The 22,410-nt window shown below is 39.0% G+C and overlaps 1 pseudogene; it reads left to right on the forward strand.

Moving 5' to 3' along the window:
* The window catches only part of LOC122342320, a 230,867-nt pseudogene extending 208,912 nt beyond the window's left edge, over positions 1 to 21,955 (forward strand).
* Positions 21,956 to 22,410: the final 455 nt, after the last annotated feature.

Below are 22,410 nucleotides of genomic sequence, written 5' to 3' on the forward strand. Positions count from 1 at the left end.
TACTTGAAAATATGCTACTGGTCTCAGTTTCTCATGATCCTGTAATAGAACAGAAGACATGAAACCATTTTTTCTCATCGATAGTTTGCACAAAAATTTCTCAGGGTCTGGAAGTCCTAGACTTGGGGATGTTTTGTAATAACACTTTCAAACTTTCAACCGCTTTCGTTTCAGGAGCCCAGGTCAGTCTGTCATGTGGTTGCAACTTTTCCATGAGCCAAAGCGCTCAAAGGTGACTTCTTCAATGGCATAGTTGGGAATAGTCAATTGATAATACGAGCACATTCCCAAAAAATGACAGGAGCTGCTTTTTGTCAGAGGCTTTGGAATCTTTAGAACTGCTCTCTATTCTCTTTGAGTTAAAGATTTTCCCTGCTTGTTGATAATATGACCTAGAAACGTCACCTCCTTTGGGCAAACTGCAACTTTGACAGACTGACCTGTGGCCTTCAGCAGCCAAATGTTTCCAACAGCTTCACAGTGTCTTGTGCAGTAGCATAAGCTTTCTTCATTCTAGCTGTCACTAAGAGTTAATTGAATATAAATTGAATACATATTGGAATTGCAAAGCTGACCCTGTACACCAGCGTAATGGCTCCAAGTTCTTCAGTGCCTCACCGAACAACAGAAAGTAGTATTTGAATCCTTGCAGAGTCGAGTAAGAGACAGTAAGATTTGTCACGTACTAAAAGTGCAAACCAAAATTGGTTATCTTTATAAACTGGCGAGGGAAAGAAGGTGGTAATGGGACAGATCAACAACTGGAAACCATTCAGCATCAGCTGGTATTTGTGATAGGAGTGTGTATGGGTTGGGGACACTAGGGGCTTGTGTTTGAACTGCATCAAGCACAGCCTCGCAAGTCTTGCACAAACCTCCACTAACTGGCTTATCTCATGCCTCTTATCTTTTGATAGGGAAGAGAGTGTACCGACAGGAGAGTTTTCACACTCCACACATCACTCCAGCCTTTTCAATGCTTCAAAACTGGCTTAATTTCTCAATAGCCTCTTTTTTAAAGGATACTGAGGCTCTTATATGGTCTGTAGTCCGATTTGGAACAATTTGGGATAGGTCACATTTTTGAATCAATCCTCTCCTACGCTATATATTTAGAGTGAATATGAAACATAATATAATACATATAAATAGTCTTTGAACTTCCTTAGGAGCTGGAATGCTTTCCATTTCAGTTTCTGTAAGGAAGCAGTGATTGATTAAAGAACTTCCTCACTCACATGAACTGTGCTGCTCAGCTGTCGTGAATAGGCTCAATCAAATTCATTCGATATGCAGACAGGGCTGGATTATATTCAACATTTTTTCAGCAGTCCGCAGATCCAATTTACATGAAAATACACGCTTACAAAAGGGCCAATGTCTTCTCCCAATGATCATTGTCCCCTTGACAATGACACATGGGCAAGAGAGTCCACAACATCAAAAAGCTTCCACTTGTTCATTTTTCAATGCAATATTAGCAGCACATTTATTTTCTCTGTCCAAATCTAGTCAATTCAAAATGTAATGCATCTATGCACGGAAACGCCTCAGGTTACGAATGTAACCATGGTTCTTCTAGAGAATGAGACGCCGCGCCATAAACGCTTAGAACGCCTTCGGCGTGAGCCGCTCTGAACCACGTGTGAAATCTGTCCAATGGAGAGGACGACGCCATGGACGCAGATGACGCCACCACTCAAGAAGTATAAAGTCACGCCTGCGATGCCGCACCAGCCTCTGTAGTGAAGCAAGCGCCGGCAGGGGTGCGGAAGTATGGCTTCGGGACGCAGCGCCTCGTTCCCCTAGAGGAACCATGGTTACATATCTGTAACCCGAGACGCTCCTCTTCAGAACTCGAAGCAGCGCCACAAACGCTTTGGGGAATCCAGGATGCCCACGCTGCCATAATTCCAAGGCCCTGCTCTTGAACAAGGGGGTCTCTGTGACCACCCATCAGTGGATAAGACCGAGGAGCCAGGAGCGGCCCTTAAGTCTGGGGATTATAGAACCGGCAAAAGTGGAGGCGTGGACCACCTCAAGCAGCGTTGCAGATGTTCCCGAGGGGCACACCGCTAAGATAGGCTTTAGAGGCCGCCATACCTCTGGTTGAATGCGCCTGACCCCGAGAGGGCATGGGAGCAGAGCCTCAGGCCAGGTGGATAGCCTCAACTATCCATCTGCTAGTTAGTGCGCTTCTATGCAGCAGCGCCTGCCCCTATTCGCTGGACCAAAACAATGAGTAATTGGTCCGTCTCTCCGTAGAGACGCAGTTCTGCTCGTGACTGGACACATGCAGCTGACTTCTGCTGGTCTGGATCCTGGAAGGGGGAGGACAGAAGGCCCAGCACGATCGATCATGTGTAACAGAGGGCACTTTAGGTGTATAACCCACTGTGGGCAGAGCAGCAGTGCCTGGACATGCCTGGGGCAAAGTCCAAGTAAGTAGGGGCCACGGAGAGGGCCTGCAGATCTCCCACCCTCTCTGAAGAGAGGTGGGATGGCGAGGAGAAATGCTGTCTTATAAGATAAGACAGGTAAGGAACCTTCGAGGCTCGTCTGGAGGGTGCCTTACACAGAGCCTCTAACACCACAACCAAATCCCCCAGGGGAACTCTGGTCCGCACTGAGGTCTCAGCCTCAGCACACCGTGGAGGAATCGTAACTACGGGGTGTTTGCCCACTGAGTGGCCACCAATAGGGTCATGATATGCAGATATAGCTGACACGCAGACCTTTAGGGTGGAGTGGGATAACCCGGTGGAGAATCTCGGCTGAAGGAACTCCAGCACTGAACCTACTGGGCAGTTAACTGGGCTTAAGTGGCTAACTCCACACCAGGAAGTGAACATTTCACCTCACCTCCTGGCATACACGCCTCTGGCAGAGGAGCCTCTGGATTGGAGGATGAATTCCATAACCCCAGCTGAAAGACCAGAGGCTATGAGTTGTGCCCCATCAGGGGCCACAGCTTCAGTAACTCCGGCGAGGTGAATCCATTGTTCCTCCCGCCTGAGAGTAGATCCGCCTCAGGGGATGTCCCACGGATGACCGCTCTACTAGGCCGATGAGGTCTCACAACCATACTCGGCCCGGCCAGAACGGGGGCTACCAGCAGTAGTCTGATTCCCGCCCTGGCGACTTCCTCACCAGACCTCCTGGGAGCAGGGCAACTGAGGAATGTACAGGCGACGCCTTGGCCACGCTCAGACATGGCATCCAGTCCCAGGGAGCTTGATGAACTAGAGAGAACCAGAGGGGACATTGTGCATTCCTCCAGAAGCAAAGAGGTCCACCTCTGCCTGGTAAAATTCGAGCCAGATCTGCTTCACCTGCAGCCGGGTGAAGCATCCATTCCCCGGCCTCAACCCCTGTCTCGACAGGGTGTCGGCTCCCTCGGATTGAGATGCCCAGGATGTAGGCCGCCTCAGCGCAGCAGATTTTGTCCTGGGACCACATTAGATCTGGTGCGCCAGCTTGTTCAAGGGCGCGAACACAGTCCTCCTGGTGGTTGATGTAAGAGACCACCGCAGGCAAGTTGTCGGTGTGCACCAACACATGGTGACCTCTCAGGTCTGGGAGGAAGTGCTTCAAAGCACACTAAATACAGCTAACATTCTAGCCGATTGATATTCCACCCTGGTGGTGATCGCCCACAGACTGGGCAGTGGGCCGGGCGCCCGCTCAACACTGCGCCCAACCGACATTAGGGGATGCATCCGCCGCCAGGAGGTGCGGCGACACAGAGCTCCTAACCTTGGGCCCTGATTCAGGAACCAAGGTTTCCACAAGTCTAAGGACCGAACTGCACGGGCGTGACACTTTTGATTTTGTGGAGTGGGTTTCTCGGGAGAATCCCCTGGTCCTGAGCCACCACTGTAGGGGTCTCATGTACAGCAGGGCCAAAGGGTATCACGCTGGACGAGCTGCCATCAGGCCCAGCAGTCTCTGATACTGCTTGACAGTGAATGACTGGCCTTCCTGACTTCTCTCGACTGACATGAGGATCAGACTCGCAATAACGAGCAGGAGACAAACATGCCCACATCGTGGTGCTCTAATCCCACACCACGCCTAGGTATGTGGTCTCCTCTGAGCGGGACGCAAGCTGCACTCTTTCTTGGCGCTCAGTCTCAAACCTAACTTCCCATGTGAGACAGAACAACATCTCGATGTTGAACTGCCATCTGCTCTGATTGAGCTAATATCAACCAATCGCCGAGCATAATTGAGTATGCGGATGCCCTGGAGTCTCAGTGGAACCAGAGCTGCATCCATACACTTCGTGAAATGTGCGGGGTGAGAGTGCTAGGCCGAACGGAAGTATTGGATATTGTACATGCTACGCCCAAAGCGAACCTCAGAAACTTCCTGTGTTGAGGAAGGATGGATATATGGAAGTATGCATCTCTCAGGATCTATGTTGACAAACCAGTCCTCGGATCTGATTTGAGTCACCACATGCTTTGATGGTAAGCATTTTGAACTTCAGTCTGTTGACTGAGCTGTTCAAGACTCTTCCTCTTCGTGAGGGAGAGAGGGACAGGGAGAGGTGGAGACTCAGCTGGAGAAGAGAAGCATTCTGGTCAAGATTCAGGACGCAGCTAAGTATTTATAAGTCTGGGAGAACCGAACAAAATAACAGATCCAAGCCTTAAGTTGTCTATCTGTGCAAACTGTTTCAGTTTATCAACAAATTAGCACTTGATCCTCATCTGGATGACCTTCCTGACAGAAGATTTCAGAACATAGACGCCTCGAGAGCCTTTGAGGTACTGGGAGACCAGCTGCCAAGGTGGATGATGGCAAATATATAAAACATCTCAAACTCCTGCAGCGTGCCTGAACATATTACAGTGCAAGGATGGCGGATCTATAAGGAGCGTTTCTTGACTGGAGGCGCTCAAGGTACAATGTGAACATAGACCAGCTCACCATGATGGAAAAACTGGCATCCCAGTACCTGCATCCCAAAGTGTGCCTCCAGCCATCATAAATTTGATGTGATAGTAGTTTTGAATGCTATTTATGGAGGGTGTACATTGGGATGCAGGAGTGTGGACGATCTGATTGACGGTTGAATCACTGAGTCACTTTGATTCTTTCAAATGCTGATTCATTCAAGGAAAAGAACGCTGTGTTACTTCTGCACTGAAAGGTCAAGTTCATTTTTTTATTTTCTCTATAGCACCACATTACAACAGAAACCATTTAAAACTCACTTAAACCAATCCACAATAATAAGTAAAGAAGTAAGATAAGGTACTTAAAATACAAGTAAAAGACGCACATGATTATTATTGTAGTGTTATCATGCTAGATATGTCCACAAATGTTTTAGGCAAACTTGATCCATAAATATGATTTCTAGAAGTATTTTGTATGCATGTCCTGCTGTGTTATATTTTCTAACATTAATATTGTAGACCTGTAGTAATCATTTTCACAATTAAGTCGATTACCTTTTATTTTAGGACCGTTCTGGAGAAAATGGGGAATTAATGTAATGTTGACCTGTATATTAATTTTGTTCATAATTTAAGTTCTTTGTAAATTAAGTGATATCTGTGCATGGTTTTATATTTTTGTATCCATATCACAACGTTAAGTAAACAGAAAAGATAAAAGGCATTTCAAAAAAGTGAATGTAAACAGTTTTCCCTTTATTCAGTTTCACAACAACACTAAAACACAACAAAACTAAATTAATACAAATATATAAATTCATCAAATCAAAAAAATATTAGAAAAGGAGATAGAAACTAGATTTTGAATGAAAAAGTCCCTCTGACATCACTGAATGATATACTTTAATCAGAATAAAATCTATTTTCACTTATAGTTTACTGTGAACAAAATATATAGAATTTAATGAAAGTAGATTTAAAGAGAAATAACTCTTACTATTACACAATGAACTCAGAATAAACTGCACACACACTCTCACTCAAACACACACACTCACTCAAACACACACTTCTACACACACACACACACACACACACTCTCTCTCACACACACACACACCCCGGAGCAGGCCTTAATCGTTGCTCGAGCACTTAGTATCCGTGGAAACTGAAAACCGATCTCTTCTCACTCCTGAGCAGCAAAACAACAGTGAAGAAGTCAACCTGGGATGTGTTTATGAACCGATCTCCTGCTGATGTGAGGCACTCCAACAGCCCATGTTCCTCTCTCTCTCTCTCTCTCTCGCTCTTCTTCTTCTTCTTTGTAATTTAATGTAGGTTGGCATGGTTTCTTGTTTGTTACTGCCACCGGCTGATAAGGAGTGTGGACCAAATACATACATCCCCTTATCTAGATCTGTCATATTTAGATTGATACAATCATCATATGAGTTCAAGTCAAACTTCATCTTTATTCTTTTCAAGTTACATCTTTATTCTTTTCAAGTTACATACCAACAGCTTCATTATTATATAAACTCTATACACTCATGAGTGTTTAGAGATGTATGTAGATAAGAGGATGTATGTATTTAGTCCACACCTTATCAGCCAGGGGTGGCAGTAATGAACAAGAAACCATGCCAATCTCCATTAAATTACAAAGAAGAAGAAGAAGAAGAAGAAGAGAGAGAGAGAGAGAGAGAGAGAGAGAGAGAGAGAGAAAGAGAGAGAGAGGGAGAGAGGGAGGAACATGGGTTGTCGGAGTGCCTCACATCAGCAGGAGATCGGTTCATAAACACATCCAGGTTGACTTCTTCACTGTTGTTTTGCTGCTCAGGAGTGAAGAGACCGGTTTTCAGTTTCCACGGATACTACGTGCTCTGAGCAACGATTCAGGCCTGCTCTGGGTGGGTTTGTGTGTGTGTGTGTGAGTGTGTGTGTGTGTGTGTGTGTGTGTGTGTGTGAGAGTGTGTGTTTCTGTGTGTGTGTGTGAGTGTGTGTGTTTCTGTGTGTGTGTGTGTGTGTGTGTGTGTGTGACTGTGTGTGTGTGTGTGTGTGTGTGTGTGTGTGTGTGTGTGTGTGTGTGACTGTGTGTGTGAGTGAGTGTGTGTGTGTTTGAGTGAGTGTGTGTGCCCAATTTATTCTGAGTTCAGTGTGTAATAGTAAGAGTTATTTCTCTTTAAATCTACTTTCATTAAATTCTATATATTTTTGTTCACAGTAAACCTGTGTGAAAATAGATTTTATTCTGATTAAAGTATATCATTCAGTGATGTCAGAGGACTTTTAATTCAAAATCTAGTTTATTAAACCTTTTTAATCATTTTTTTGATTGATGAACTTATATATTTGTATTAATTTAGTTTTGTTGTGTTCTCTGTGCTTTTTTAGAAACTGAATAAAATGAGAAAACAGTTTACTTTCACTTTTTGTTTTCATTTTAAAATGCCTTTTATCTTTTCTGTTTACTCCACGTTATGATATGGATAATATTTTTTTATTTATTCCTCAGTGTTTAATAAATGTTCTGTAACTTATTAGTTGGTATGTAATACAGCATGTGATGTATGCCATGCCTGATCTTATTTGTTTTTGTTAATAAACATTTTCTAAAAATAGTTTTCATTATTTCTTACTATTTGATTGTTTTGTGCAAGAAGAGAGCTGCCTTAGATGTTTCACATACGAATGAGAAGTACAAATTATAACATGCTTTGAATTTGAATTGCTTTGAATAAACAATTTTGTCTTTTATTTACACGTATAAACTTATAATACAAAAAAATATAAAACAATGCTAGATATCACTTTTGCTTAATTTACAAAAAGAACTTAAATTATGAACAAAAGTAATATACAGGTCAACATTACATTCATTCCCATTTTTTCCAGAAATAAAAGGTAACTGACTTAATTGTGAAAATGATTACTACAGGTCTACAATGTTAGAAAATATAACACAGCAGGACATGCATACAAAATACTTCAGAAATCATATTTGTGGATCAAGTTTGCCTAAAACATTTGTGGACATATCTAGCATGATAACACTACAATAATAATCATGTCGTTTTTACTTGTATTTTTAAGTACCTTATCTACTTTTTACTTATTATTGTGGATTGGTTTAAGTGAGTTTTAAATGGTTTCTGTTGTAATGTGGTGCTATAGAGAAAATAAAATGAACTTGACCTTTCAAGTGCAGAGTAACACATGTTTCTTTCTCTTGAATGAATCAGCATTTGAAAGAATCGAGTGACTCGGTGATTCAACCGTCCAATCAGATGCGTCCCACTTCCTGCATCCCAATGTGTATACCCTCCATAAATAGCATTCAAAACTATAAAACTATAAACTATACTATCACATCAAATTTATGATGGCTAGGAGGCACATTGGGATGCAGGTACTGGGATGCCAGTTTTTCCATCACGGTGAGCTGGTCCATGTTCTGGAATTATGAAACGACAGGAAACATTAACTCTCTTTCTTTAGAATGATTGTCTTCTATCACATTGTACCTTGAACGCCTCAGTCAAGAACGCTCCTTATAGATCCGCCATCCTTGCACTGTAATATGTTCAGGCCGCTGCAGGAGTTTTGAGATGTTTTATATTTACTGCATCATCCACCTTGGCCGCTTGCTGTCCCAGTACCTGAAAGGCTCTCGAGACGTCTATGTTCTGAAATCTTCAGTCCAGGAGGCCATCCAGATGAGGATCAAGTAGCTAATTTGATAAACTGAAACAGTTTGCACAGATAGACAACTTAAGGCTTGGATCTGTTATTCTGTTCGGTTCTCCCAGACTTATAGTACTTAGCTGCGCCCTGAATCTTGACCAGAATACCTCTCTTCTCCAGCTGGTCTCCACCTCCTGTCCCTCTCTTCCTCACAAATGATACTTACTTAATCCAGCTGGGGCGTCAAGATCATCATGCTGTAACCAAGTAGTCACAGGTTTTTTTTTTTCTTGAATGCGCATCTCTACCAATTATACAGGCCACAATTTGTGTTAAACGAAATTTGGTTGTTTTAATGACTCCAGAAGATGTGGCAGCACCTGGGCTGCCGTTTAGATACGATGTTGCCACAAAGTGCTAGGTGTAGCAGAAATTATACAAACTAGAGATGCACGATATTGGATTTTTGCAGATATGCAGATATTCAAAACTCATTTTGGCCAATACCGATATATTTATTTTTATTTGGAAACAACACCAAGTCCCTCCTGTGCAGATAGTAAAGCTATTTTTTTCTAACAAGAACTTATTCATTGAACTACACATGCTTTTACCGCTTACTCTCTCATCAACCTAACACGTCATTCTGTACTGTGCTTAAATGCAGCAATCCAAAGCAGGTTCTTTTACAGTGTGATGACCCCCAAATGCAGGGACAGCCAGCACATGCTACTGGAAGCAACCAGGAAGGTCATTCTTCAGCTGCCAGACTACACTATTCAGACTCCCCATTACAAAAAACATGACAAGTCAAGACAAGCACTGACAATGTGCAGGTCCTACACTAAATTCTACTTGTTCTTACCTGTCACTACAGCAGCTCCATCTGTTCCTAATCCATACAACTTTTGAATTGGTATGTTTTTTCTTACGCAGCACTTCCCTTTATCGCAGCCACGGTAGTATTTGCCTTCCTGCTAGTGACGTTTACTATAGCTCTAGAAATGGGCAGAAGAGCTGGCTTTCTTTCTCTGTGTAGCTTGGGGGGAAAAACTAAACATTCCCGCCTCAATCTCTTCTTCACTCCGCCAGAGTTTTGCAGCGTGTTTCCAACGAATCCCTCTTAAGCAACACATCTCTAATAGCTAGGTAAGATACTTTTGAGTAGGCCCGTGAGCCACAAAATAAATTTGTTAACAGATTAAGCTCTTACCTCTGGACGATCTGTGATCACTCTGCTGCTACTTCCTGTTTCCAAGACTATAAATTCTGAAGCAGGCCCCTCACCTGCAGGTCGCATTGATTGATTGTTGTTTGTTTCTAGTTAGCCTAGCCCTGTGTTTCCTTGTCTTAGATTCTTTGGTTTTGACCCTGCCTGTCTCTCTGATACTCTGATTGTTTACTGCCTGACCCGACCTCTGCCTGTTTTTTGACTCTGTTGTTGCCTTGCCTCTTATACTCCTGTTTGCTGTGTTTGATGTCTGTCTGCTTTTTGGCTGCTTCTCCTCCATGGCTCCTCCTTCCGCCGGCTCCATCGTGGACCACCATGGCTGGGCTCTGGATCTCCTCCTGCCTCCGGGACTCCTCCCTGTCTCCTCCCCTGGCTCCTCCTCTGTCTGTTCCTTCCTGGACTGTCTGTCTACTCTCCTCCTGGGGGCCGCCCTCCACCAGAACCTCCTCCCAAGATCCAGTATCCCCAATTCCTAGTCGCTTTTGTTTTTGTTTTTTATTTGATGTTACTTCTTTACATGCGAGTGACGCACTTCTCGGGAGGGTTGGGGGTAATGTCACGCCTCTGGACTTTTGTTATTGTTTCTGTCTCATGTCATGTGCTCTGTGTGCCCTGACTTTAGTTCGTGTTAATTGTATTATTGTCTGCAGCCGTGTCTCGTTAGAGTAGTTAATTTCCTTATGTATTTAGTCCTGTGTGTTTTGAGTTCACGTTGTCCGATCTCGCTCTTTGTTTGGCGTGTGATGTCGCCCTGCCTGCGTGCCTGTCTGCCTGTATTTATATAGTTTATTTCATCTGAATAGATTAAATCGCTTTATTTTCATTTATGTCCATTGTGAGCTCTCCTGCCTACCACACGCGTGACAGGTTTCTACTTGCATTGCCTTGTGTTATGGGATTGTTGAACTTGGAGACTCGGTGGCAAACTTAACTTTCCGAACTCTCATGGAAATAAAAGAAACTTAATTAAAGAAATAGAAGTACTGAGACTGGAAGGTTTTCCTCATTGTGGCTAGGTAGTAGCAGGTGTGCAAGCTGGAATGACCCTCAAAGAATGCAATAAATGATGGCAAAAGAGCATAGTTGAAAAACCAGCTAAGAGCATAATTTGAATTAAATCTTGAGTATTTAAACTCGATTTTGGACACATCACAAATCCTGTTTTAACCAATACATAACTTTTTAGCTTTGGGTGTTGGGTCTGCTCCCAAAATCAAAAATAAAAGGTCTCATCAGGATTTCCATGCACACTTTTAATAAAAGTGTGCATGTAGATCTTCCTGTCTCATTTCTCCTCAGCACTGTTATAACTACAAGTCTTACTATTATTCTTTTGAAAAATCTCTTAAGGATACATAATTTGTTCAGTAAAATTCAAACCTTTTCTTCTTGTCCTGCAGAAGTCAATGACAGAAGATGACGTCGGAGCAGAATCTGGATACAACGGAAGGTGCTGTTGCTGTTGCTGATGTGGTTGAGACACTCTTTTTAGCTCTGCAGAACAATAGCTCACTAATAATTATTTCTAATTTCAGATATAATTTTTAGCATTCTTGATTTTAACATATTTTAATATTCTTTATTACCTTGTTCTTCACAGGTGAACATAAATGCTTAGAGGCAAGAGAAAGACAGAGAGAAAAACAAGGTAAAGCAACTTTTAGTGCATAATAAGCCTGTGTCATGAATCTATCTAACAATCTAACAAACATGAGCTGAACATAAAAAGAAGTGAAACTGTTAAACTGAAACCAGTGGTTTTCTACTTTTTGTCTTTTCTTTTTGAAAAGAAAATGTGCTCCTTTTAGAAGTAAATACAAGAAATACAAGGCAAATTATGTAGGTATATTTACACCTCACATAAACAATAGCAGCAAGGAACCAAAGCTCTACCAGTGACAGAAATAGAGGAAAAAATTTTTTGGGAGAATCCAGGTTTAGTTAGAGGGCCATTTCACCACCAGTCCAGACAGAATTGTCTGGATAACGAGGTTTTGTGCCCATGGCCATGACCTCTTCACCCAAGGATCTGTCTCTGGGGCTCATCTAGGTGGTCTGGTCTCCACTGAGGGTCAGGGCTGTAGAAGTGGCCTCTAGCTCCTGATCCACAATCAGGTCTGGATACGGACTGGCTCTGGGATTGGATTAGTCACGCTTTCGCCATCTGTATCTGCTGTAGACTTATTGTTTTGGTAGTTGTGATGTTAGAAGTAGATTTATTGATTATTATTGATTATTGATCTCCATATTTAGGCAGATCCACGAATCATATATTTATGTTTTTAAATAATCTCCTGTAGTACTTCATTCAAATTTGCACCATCTAGAAGTCTGTAATTTTGTTAAATGTATATTTTGCATTTATTTCTGAAATCTAATAATCTCTCTCTTTCGTTACACTCAAGATCCAGTCCAGATGAGAAATGCCCCGACTACAGTCAGCGTTGATATATATTCTGAAACAGGTGCGAGTGTAAATGCTCCTTTATTGACCGGAAACACCTTTACAGGACCAGTAACCATTTATGGCTCAAATGCTGAAGGAAACGGTACATTTACTTTACTATGACTAGACACACTACTAGTACTACTAACATCAGAGTAAAGACTGGTAATGTTACAAAGACTCACTTGATTTAGCAGCACATTTTAATTCTGTGGAATAATATCTCAACTAATTTCTTTCTCTACCAGATAAACAGAAATCCTCAGAGATGGCAGAGGAACACAGAGAAATACAAGGTAAATCAACAACATCTACAACAGTGTGTTACAGCCAAAAAATCTGAACACTGTATATGCCTGGTCTACATCAACACTGTTCCAGTTTTTCATGATAGTGAGATCCTAGTTTTGCCTGTCCCTGATGAAAGATGGACATTATGAAACAATCTTGCAAATTTCTGTTACCGTGGCTCCTCATATGGTTTTGTGACCAAAACAAGAGTCAAATACCTCAAACTTCCTCTATCACAGCTTCTCTCCTTTTAGCAAACATAAAAAAGTACAACAGCTAAACTACGCTTTCGCATGATCTTTTCTTTACCACTAGTGCATTGTCAAGTCATGTCATAGCCAAGTTTATTAGATCAATGTCACACTGTTTGTAACAATCTTATATTATTAATAAAATTGCGCAGTGATTAGAAGCCCTAATACAGAAAATATGAAAGAATTATTATATTTTAAGTAGAATGATCATACCCAGGAGTACATATCCTCTGGGGCCGACATACACTGACAAACTACGCAATTGAATTCATCTCAATATAAATGTGTTATTGAAAGGTTTTCCAGTGTAAGTAAATAACTACAGCGTAAATTTTTTTTTTTTTAAATTACAAGTTGTGTTTCTTATTTCACAGTAATGTCACAGTAATGATCAGTCGATGTGTTATTTAGTTTGCCTTGTTAGTTTTTCAGTATATAAAAGTAACTCGAGTTGTCAGGAGATCCTGTCGAGACGAAAGTAACACTTGTTACTTTAGTTCCACTGATTAATGTAATCAAACTGACCAAATACAATGTTGATTTTGGCTGAAGCGTTTTTTATTCTTCAAAATATCCAGTTTATTAAAACATATTTTATACCTTATTTTTAAAAATGAGTTTCTGGGGTTGGGGCTATAATCCAGATGTACCATTTAAACTAATCAGATATAACCGGCCACCTCTGCCAGATCAAATATATTTATGACCTATAAATATATAGAGAGAATCTCCTTCCTACACAATTCTCTTAAAAAGACACATACTGCATACTGCAATTATTCCTTTCTAGTCCTAGACTATTTGTCCTGTTATGAATTTCCTATTATGCATATTGCCAGATCATTCCTTATATTGTTACTGATTGTGTATATTGTCTTTTGTGTTGTATACTATATTTATGCATGTTTATGATACATCACTAGTTGATACCGCCTTTGTCATCAAATGACTTAATGTTAAGAGTGTTTATTATATCATCATGCAGGTATTAAAATATTTCTCAATTATGTATATTTTTTTATCTTCAATCTTGTTTTTTTATTACAGAGCTGCAAAACTTTTTAGAAACTCACAAAACAAACATGAAGGAGAGAAACAGAATATATTTTGAGGGCAACAAAGACAAGGAAGCACAACTCAAGGCTGTTTACACAGATCTGTTCATCACAGAGGGAGATATGAAAGATGTCAATCACGAACATGAGATTCTGAAGATTGATGATGCTTTCAAGAGCGAAAAAACACAGGACAAACCAATCAAATGCAATGATATATTTACTGAACTGAGGAAAAACAGTGAGAAAAAAATTGTTCTCACTAAGGGCATCGCTGGCATTGGAAAAACTGTCTCTGTGCACAAGTTCATCCTGGACTGGGCAGAAGGAAAAGCCAATCAAGATATACACTGTGTGTTCCTGCTTCCATTCAGAGAGATTAACTTAATGACAAATGAAGATTTCAGTCTCCATGAGCTTCTGCTAGAATTTTATCCTGAACTGAAGGACCTGGAGAAATCAAAGATATATAAGGAATGTAAGATAGCATTTATATTTGATGGACTTGATGAGAGTCGCCTGTCTCTAAATTTTAAAAGTAGATCACTGAACACTGTTGAGAAAAAAGCATCTGTGGATGTGCTCTATACAAGTCTGGTCAAAGGACTCTGCTTCCATCAGCTATTGTCTGGGTGACATCACGACCAGCAGCAGCCAATCAGATTCCTCCTCAGTATGTAGGTTTGTTCACAGAGGTCCGAGGATTCACTGACCAACAGAAGGAGGAGTACTTCAGAAAGAGATTCACAGATGAGAGTCTGTCCTCCAGAATCATCTCACACATTAAGACGTCTCATGTAGTCTCTACATCATGTGCCACATTCCTGTGTTCTGCTGGATCACAGCCACAGTACTTCAGGATATTCTCACTGAGAACAATGAAGAGAACATCAGCACAACACTCACTGAAATGTACATTCACTTCCTGAGGATACAGATGAACATGAAGAGTCAGAAATATGGCGAACAACAAGAAGGAGAATGTTCAGAGCACTTACTTTTAAATAGAAAGATGATTCTGAAGTTAGCCAAGCTTAGCGTTTGAACAGCTGAAGCAGGAAAACATTGTGTTCTATGAGAAAGATCTGAAAGCATGTGGCATTGATGTGAGTAAAGATGCTGAGTTCACAGGAATGATCACTCAGATCTTTAAGAGGGAATTTGGACTTTATAAGACAAAGATCTTCTGCTTTGTGCATCTGAGCGTTCAAGAGTTCCTCGCTGCAGTGCATGTGTTCACCTGTTACCTGAACAAGAACCAGCAAGAGCTTAAGTTTTTCTTTGAGAATTCACAAACTACAGTCATGCAAAATCATACATTTCTTTAGAAACGTCAAATTGCATGACTTAACAGAGAGAGCCATTGAAAAAGCAATGCAGAGTAAGAGAGGGCATCTGGACCTGTTCCTGCGGTTTCTGATGGGTATTTCACTGGAATCCAGTCAAAATCTGCTCAAAGGCCTGATCACACACACTGAAGACACCACAGAGAGCATCAGAAATCTAAGTGCACACATTAAAGAATTACAACAACAGGACATCTCAGATGAAGCTTCAGTCAACCTGTTCTACTGCTTACTTGAGCTCAAGGATAATTCATTATATGAGGAAATCCAGAGTTACCTCAGTTCAAATGAACATCCAGGAAGAGATCTCTCATCTTCAATGTGCACAGTGTTGACCTACATACTACTGATGTCAGAGAAGGTGCTAGATGAGTTCAACCCAAAGAGGTTCACATCAGAACAATCAGATTACAAGAGACTCATTCCAGCTGTGAGATGCTGCAGAAAAGCTCTGTGAGTATTTCACTGACTGCTGTTTAATTAAATGATTTGTTCTACGTCACTAAACAATGAAATGTAAATGCGAAGTGAAATTTTCCCCCCATTATGAAGAGAAAAATAAGTTATTGCAGAAAAAAAACTGAACATCAGTAGATAATCAGGCTAAAACATTCTATTTTGGCAGATTTGAAAGCTGTGGTTTTGATGAAACATGCTGTGAAACTCTGTCTTCTGCTCTACAAACATCAAACCATCTGACAGAGCTGAACCTGAGCAGCAATCACCTGCAGGATTCAGGAGTGAAGCTGCTTTCTGATGGACTGAAGAGTTCACACTGTCGTTTAAACATACTGAGGTTTGATAATCACACACGTTTGAAAATTAATATGTTCAAACATGTTAATAAATAGGTGTTTCATTGTTATAGGTAGCAGATATTTCAGTATGATTGTATCAGTGTTATTTTATCTAGTCAAAAATCAAAACAGAGAATTTTGTAATACCGTTTTCACTTATGAGATGAAGTAAGACCTTAATGACGTTTAACAGTTTATTTAAAAAAAGTTATGTATTTAAGTTTATTTAAAAACATTTTACAGTCTTAGATCGGACATGATATATAGTCTATACAGTACAAATGTACTGTTTCTACGGAAAGTATTTGTAATAGAAAACAAATGTATGTATGTGCACTTAATGCACTTGTAAAAATAGACAAAAGGAACACTAAATATGAATGCAACCAGTGTCCAATAAAGGAGCACTTAATTAAAGCATAAAGCAATTATAGCACTTAAAGTTTGTTTTCACAGAAAATCTGAAAATGTAAATCTATGGTTAATAAATTGCCAACAAAGCATTATCTATCACACATGTTGTATTTAAGGTGACCATAGTTAGTTCACCATAAAATTAGCAGGTTTTACTTACCCTGATGTATGTGACTTTTTTTCTTTCAGACAAATCCAATCAAATTCAATTGTCCTAGTCCCTCCAAGTCTTTCCATTGTATTTATCATGGGGTAGCTTTTAACAGTTCAGAACACATAACTTATTAGTAATAAGACTTCCCTCAATTGGCTCTTTGGGGTTGAACCACCCGCCCACTAAAATTATAGAGATTAAAAATGCCAGTTAAGTTTTTTGTCTGAAAAGAAAAATCCCATACACCTAGGATGCTTCCTAGGATGGTATGTAAAACATCTAATTTTCATTTTGAATTTTCAAGGGTGAACTAACCCTTTAAGCATGTTCAACTACAGAGACAATCAGTGATGAACCCACCACTTGTATATAGTCTAGTAATGCAATAAATACAATTTATATATAACTAATGAAATACAATAGTTTTGAAATAATTTAGAAGTGCATTGTTATTGTATTCCTGTTATTCAGTACAAACATGCATTCCAAAGAGTAAACTATATAGCCTGATAAATTCACATCAATATTTTTCTTCAATTGTCTTCTTTTCACAGGCTGTGGGTGTCATCTCACTGCTCTGTCCTGTGAAAGTTTATCTTCAACTTTACAATCATCAAACTCTGTCCTGAGAGAGATGGACCTGAGTAACAATGATCTGCAGGATTCAGGAGTGAAGCTTCTTTTGGATGGAAGGAAGAGTCCAAACTCTAAGCTGGAGATACTGAGGTTTGAGTTTGAAGCACTTAATTATTTATGTATTATTTAAAAAAATTACAATAATATTAAAATTAATTTAGTTTACAATTACCATATTCATATTATTTAGATTTTCCACATGTAATCTCACCGTGGGAGTTTGTGGGAGTTTGTCTTCAGTTTTACAATCCTCAAACTCTGTCCTGAAAGAGCTGGGCCTGAGTAACAATGATCTGCAGGATTCAGGAGTGGAGCTTCTTTCTGAAGGACTGAAGAGTCCAAACTGTAGACTGAAGATACTGAGGTTTGAGTTTGAAATACTTTATTTACTCATTAAAAAATCCTTATGTTTAGAATGCATGCAAAAACCATGTATGCAATTAGCGTGTTAATCTTGTATAGATTTTCTACATGTAATCTCACTGCACAATGTGCAATATCGCAGAAGATATAATATCATAATTGTTGTTTTAATGATGTGAGATTTGAAATTATCTAGTAGTTTTGCAAAAACACTCCCTCCGAATGTGAAGTCTAGACTAGTGAGTGTGCACATTTAGAGTGCTTTTCTTTACTGCTTGATTCTATTTAATAAAATACATTTAGAATGATCACAAATTAAAGACATGCAGGCAGAATATTTCATATAGTTAATTACCATAATGTAACAATTTAGTTCACTGAAGATGAGCATAGTGAGAACTCATGTGCAGTTTTATTTACAGGGACATAATCCTTAATTTATGAAACTAATACTTGACTTGAAACACACTTGACTGAACAATGAATAGACTTGACTTGGAATAGACTTGGCATGAACAGGATAGATTCATTGACAGCAGGTTCCCTGTTAGCAAACGCACATCTCAGAGACGTCAAATAGACGTCTGCATTTATATCTTCAAGACATAGTTTTTTAGTGTGTTTGCTTATCTGAGCCACTGGCCTCTGCTTCCTCAGTGGAACATGCTGGAAGAAGAAAATTGGAATTGAGGAGATCCTTCTCCAGTATTGAAGTATTCCTTCCACCATCCGACAATATCCCCAGTCAAAGTCAGCAGATTCCCACCTTCACTTAAATTTGGCAATATGGGAGTGCATCCCCCAAGCTGTTTAACTATTTTAGATTCACAAACTAGAATAAAACAGTCCAGTGATTTATCAGTAAGATTGTTGTTTTAGAAAAAAAAATGTTAATAATGTTTTTATTCATTCAAAAATGTATTAAAATGTAGAACCAATAATGAATATGCACTGCGAATAGATAATAATAGACAACTAAATATGAAGAAAGATGGCAAAGAATTTGTAGAAACAAATGGAGTGAAGACAGAATGTCTCTCCTAGGACCACAACCTTAATGTGGTGGAGGGGTTTGAGTCCCTCAGTGGCCCTAGGAGCTATGTGGCCCTGGTAGGGTCTCCTAAAGCAAACAGGTCTTAGTTGACAAGCTAGACAAAGAGCGGTTCACTTGGATCTGTTGGCGGGGGAAGAAGCCGGACAGACTCGACAGGCCCAAACGTACTGTGAAGGTCTGTTGGGCAACCCCTGAATCCGGTGGTGGACACCGGAAGTAAGGAATGGCGTCAAGCTGAAGAAGGAGTCCTATCAGGCCTGGCTGGCTTGTGGGACTCTTTATTGAGCAGATTGGATCCTCCAGTTTTCTAGAGAGGTGATCAGTTTACAGCTCCGCCTCTCTCTTCACCTGTAATATTGAGTTAAATATGTTTTAACAGAATTAAAAAGCTGTGAAAGTGTGTTGGTTGTGGCAATTATTACACAAAATGCAGAAAGAAGCCATTACATTGGCCACTAGGGGCTTTTTTCCTATCTTATGTTTCTTTCTTTCACTACTTTTACATAAGATGTTAGCAGCAGTATTGTGCCACTATTATTTGTGAGAGATTTCATGCTTTACATTTGCATTTAAAAAATTTTTCCAATATTTGTTTCTTATTGATAATGATAAATGAGCACAAAATCTTTTTGTGACCAACCGTTTTATTGATCAGTTAAATATAAAAGGAACAAAAACAATCTAATTCAATGTGGATTGCTGTTGTATGTTTTTGTAGGTTGTCTGGCTGTATGGTGACAGAGGAAGGCTGTGGTTATGTGTCTTCAGCTCTGACTTCAAACCCCTCACACCTGAGAGAGCTGGATCTGAGCTACAATCATCCTGGAGATTCAGGAGTGAAGCTGCTCTCTGAAAAACTGGAGGATCCAAACTGCTCACTAAATAAACTCAAGTATGTTGTGCAGGAGAGGTTTTTGGGGTTTATTATTTAACCCTTATGCAGTTTGTGTCCATTTCTGATGAGAACATATTACATTTTGATTTTTTTAATTATAGCTTCACCTGAATGGTACAAAACTCTGTTACCCTTATTGTTATGCAAACACACAAAAGAATTTAGGCATGATTTAAAAAAAAAAAGTCATCATAAAAAATATCACTGGTTAATATGAAATGGGGTAAAATACAAACATTTTGGTGTATAATTTACAAATCCCCAACAATGCAGATGCAAAATTGCAATGCAATGAAGGGTGAACCTCAACAGTGCATGAACCTCTATGAACTTGTGTGGCATAAAAAAGTGGACAGCAAGGAAGTTGTTTGTCTGGAAACAAGACAAAAATAATATCTATATAATTATAATAATTTTTGCAATGTCAGCAACTGCATAGTCTTCTACTGACTGACTGACTATGTGTGTGTTTTTAGTGTTGAGCATGGAGGAGAATCCAGGATTACAGCAGGACTCAGAAATGTATGACAATCATACTATACAATTATGATTGTATTAAGATCATAATTATAATAATTCATATTTTTGATTTGATTAAGATAAATATTCGTTTTTATGGAATAATATTGCAATAGTGTGTGTGTGTGTGTGTGTGTGTGTGTATATATATATACAATTTTACTTTCTATCAATAATATTTTATTTTAGGTCATTATTAATTATTATTATTATTATTATTATTATTATTATTATTATTATTATTATTATTATTATTATTAAATATTGTCAATTATTTGGTAGTTTTTATTTAATTTGTCATTATTTTTATTATTGTAGTAATTAGTATGATTGTAATAATATTTAAAATAGCATTTGTTTTTCTTCAATATTATGACAATTACAATTAATTAAAATAATACTATACACTTTTATTTCAGTATCATTTTTATTTATTATTACATTTTAATTAGTAAATATTGCAACAATGCTACTGCAATATGTTTAAGTTTTGTAATTTAAATAATAAATGATTACTGCAACCATGTATTTGTTTACATTATAAAGTTTACATTATGCTAATAGCCAAAGTAATCATATTACATTAATAGTAAATACTGACTTTTTAAAGAGCTATATGATTATTGTAATATTATTATTGTTCTTTTCATTTGGTATAACATTCAGATAAACCAGCAATACTTTTTTTTAGGAGTACAACAACATTATAATCATAACATATTTTTATTAATTTGTTTTCATTAAAATACATAATCATTTATAAACATTATAAATATTAACATTATTGTTATTATACTACATTTTAATAATGATGTATTATTTATTTTAGTATTTCAATTATTGAAATAAAAAGCAGATGCAAATATGCCAGTTGAAGTAATGTTTGCATTATGTCTAAATTAATAACTTGTTTACATCAAGACAAATAAATTTAAACAATTGTAGGATTTTGTGTATAAATGTACTGTGACACATTTAAAATATATTCTGACAGCTTTCTCTTACTGAAAGATATTATTTTTATACAACTTTACTGTCATTACAATATATTTTATTAAATGCTGTGATGACATATTTTATGTCCGAAGCTAATTTCAGTCTCGTGAGGAATCGATTCTATTCATGATACAAACTTCAATTCAATTTGATCTCAAGTTGATTTGTTATTATTTCTGCACAAAAACCTTATTATAAATATGAACAAACTTCACACACACACACACACACACACACACACTCACACTGTAGTGATTGTTGGGTTATTAAAGTCTCTGTTCTTCTGTTCAGATGAGTGTTTTTCACACTGGATCCGAACACAGCATACACTGATCTCAGACTGTCTGAGGAGAACAGAAAGGTGACAGGTGTGTCTCAGTCTCAGTCGTATCCTGATCATCCAGACAGATTTGATGTGTGTCCTCAGGTGTTGTGTAGAGAGAGTGTGTGTGGACGCTGTTACTGGGAGACTGAGTGGAGTGGACTTGTGTCTATATCAGTGTCATATAAGAACATCAGCAGGAAGGGATGGGATGAAGATTGTTGGTTTGGATCTAATGATCAGTCCTGGAGTTTGATCTGCTCTCCTGACAGATACTCATTCATACACAATAACATAATGACTGATCTCTCTGTAGCTTCCATCATCATCAGAAGAAGAAGAACAGGAGATTATGAAGATATCTACAGAGTAGGAGTGTATGTGGATGAGAGCGCAGGAACTCTGTCCTTCTTCAATGTCTCTGACACAATGAGACTCATCCACACAGTCCAGACCACATTCACTCAGACACTCTGTCCTGGGTTTAAAGTTTATTCTGGATCATCAGTGAAACTGTGTTGATGATGTAAGGAGGTGAATCAAAACCTGTAAATGCAATAAGACTGATCTGAGAAGGGATATCCAAAGGAACAAAAGGACTTCAAAAAGAGAGTAAACAATTGACTCAATTGGTCTCAATTTCACAGTTATCACTTATATTATGGAGAAGATTAAGAACTCGATAGAACTGTGTTCTGTTGAGAAGGAGGTGTGTCCTCCTTTTGGGTCTCTGAACGTGTTCCAGCCAGGTGTGACCATGGAGCACGGGAACCTAAACACCAAAAGGTTTTTATAACTACATTTGGTATCTCTTTGTCTGGTCTGAGTATATAGGGAAGTGACAAAACACAACAAGGCACGATTATGTAGCCAGATCGGCCCGTAGTGTGGTGTGTGTCCTCACACGCTACACTATGTACTTTTTAAAGACCAGGTATACTGACCTTTTAATTTTGTTTTATTTTGTTTTGTGTTATTTTTGTACTGCTGATCAGTTGTGCAAATGTTTATCAATTATACCAATTTGGAAACTGTTCTTGCCTGGA

The sequence above is a fragment of the Puntigrus tetrazona genome, chromosome 4 (genome assembly GCF_018831695.1).
Source record: "Puntigrus tetrazona isolate hp1 chromosome 4, ASM1883169v1, whole genome shotgun sequence".
Taxonomy (NCBI): domain Eukaryota; kingdom Metazoa; phylum Chordata; class Actinopteri; order Cypriniformes; family Cyprinidae; genus Puntigrus; species Puntigrus tetrazona.